Genomic DNA, 1,555 nt, shown 5'->3' with positions numbered 1-1,555 from the left:
TCAGATGGATGGGAACAGGCTCACTTGCCCAGAAGGAGTGTCTCAGGGGTAAGCTTGCCATGTCTTGTCTTTAAAAGCCTGGCAAAGGGGGTATGGAAACTTGTTGGGACATCTCCATTGCTTCCATCCAGTTCTGATCTTCTTGCCTAGTTCTTGAACTCCTGACTCATACTGCTATGCCTGCTGCAGTACAGCTTCTGGTCTGAATAAAAGCCTCTCTGTCCCGGAATGGCGGACGCCGGAAAGAGAACCCGCTCGGCCGCGCACGGGGTTTCCAAAACCCTGACGGGGAAAACCATCACCCTCGAGGTTGAACCATCTGATACTATAGAAAATGTCAAAGCCAAGATTCAGGATAAGGAAGGAATTCCTCCTGATCAACAGCGATTGATTTTTGCTGGGAAACAATTGGAAGATGGGCGCACTCTGTCTGATTATAACATTCAAAAGGAGTCGACCCTTCACCTTGTGCTGAGACTTCGTGGTGGAGCAAAGAAGAGAAAGAAGAAGTCTTACACCACTCCTAAGAAGAATAAGCATAAGAGAAAGAAGGTGAAACTCGCTGTCCTTAAGTACTATAAGGTGGATGAGAATGGGAAAATCAGCCGCCTGCGGCGCGAGTGTCCCTCCGAGGAATGTGGGACTGGAGTATTCATGGCTAGCCACTTTGACAGACATTACTGTGGCAAGTGCTGCTTGACATACTGCTTCAACAAACCAGAAGACAAGTAAATGTGTCTATTGTAATAATTAAAAGTTGCTTTGAATTAAAAAAAAAAAAAAAGAATAAAAGCCTCTCTGTCATCATGCTTTAGGTGGGAGTCAAGATAGTAACTCCCAGATAGATAGATAGATAGATAGATAGATAGATAGATAGATATAGATGATATAGATATAGATATAGATATAGATATAGATATAGATATAGATATAGATATAGATATAGATATAGATATAGATATAGATATAGGATATCTCACTTAGTCGCATTGTTAGAATCACTTCATGATGGGGAATTGTGATGTCCCCCCTATTCATGTTGAACTTACATTGATTGGGGGTAGTAATGTGACTACTGTGTACAGTGGTACCTCGGGTTACATACACTTCAGGTTACATACGCTTCAGGTTACAGACTCCGCTAACCCAGAAATATTACCTCGGGTTAAGAACTTTGCTTCAGGATGAGAACAGAAATCATGCTCCGGCGGCGCGGCAACAGCGGGAGGCCCCATTAGCTAAAGTGGTGCTTCAGGTTAAGAACCGTTTCAGGTTAAGTACGGACCTTCAGAATGAATTATATTCTTAACCCGAGGTACCACTGTAATGGAGACTAATTTTGGACCAAGATCTGGATCCTGTGTGGGTAAATGAATTGAATAAAAACTGATTTCAGTGATCTGGAAAAGGGTGCAAGTTAATTTTAGGATTTGAGGAAAGGGGTGATTTGGATGGAAAATCAATAGGCTTGGCTTGTGTGAAATTTAATTACAGTATTTATGCTTTAATAAATAAATAAATGCCTATATACATAGATATTTGCACATTCAAATTT

The 1,555-nt window shown here is 41.4% G+C and overlaps 1 pseudogene; it reads left to right on the top strand.

Annotated features, from left to right (window-relative positions):
* Window positions 1-228: 228 nt before the first annotated feature.
* Window positions 229-767, top strand: LOC144325686 (ubiquitin-ribosomal protein eS31 fusion protein pseudogene; annotated as a pseudogene).
* The last annotated feature ends 788 nt before the right edge of the window (window positions 768-1,555 follow it).

The sequence above is a fragment of the Podarcis muralis genome, chromosome 1 (genome assembly GCF_964188315.1).
Source record: "Podarcis muralis chromosome 1, rPodMur119.hap1.1, whole genome shotgun sequence".
Lineage (NCBI taxonomy): Eukaryota > Metazoa > Chordata > Lepidosauria > Squamata > Lacertidae > Podarcis > Podarcis muralis.
This window is presented reverse-complemented; position numbering and strand designations above follow the sequence as displayed.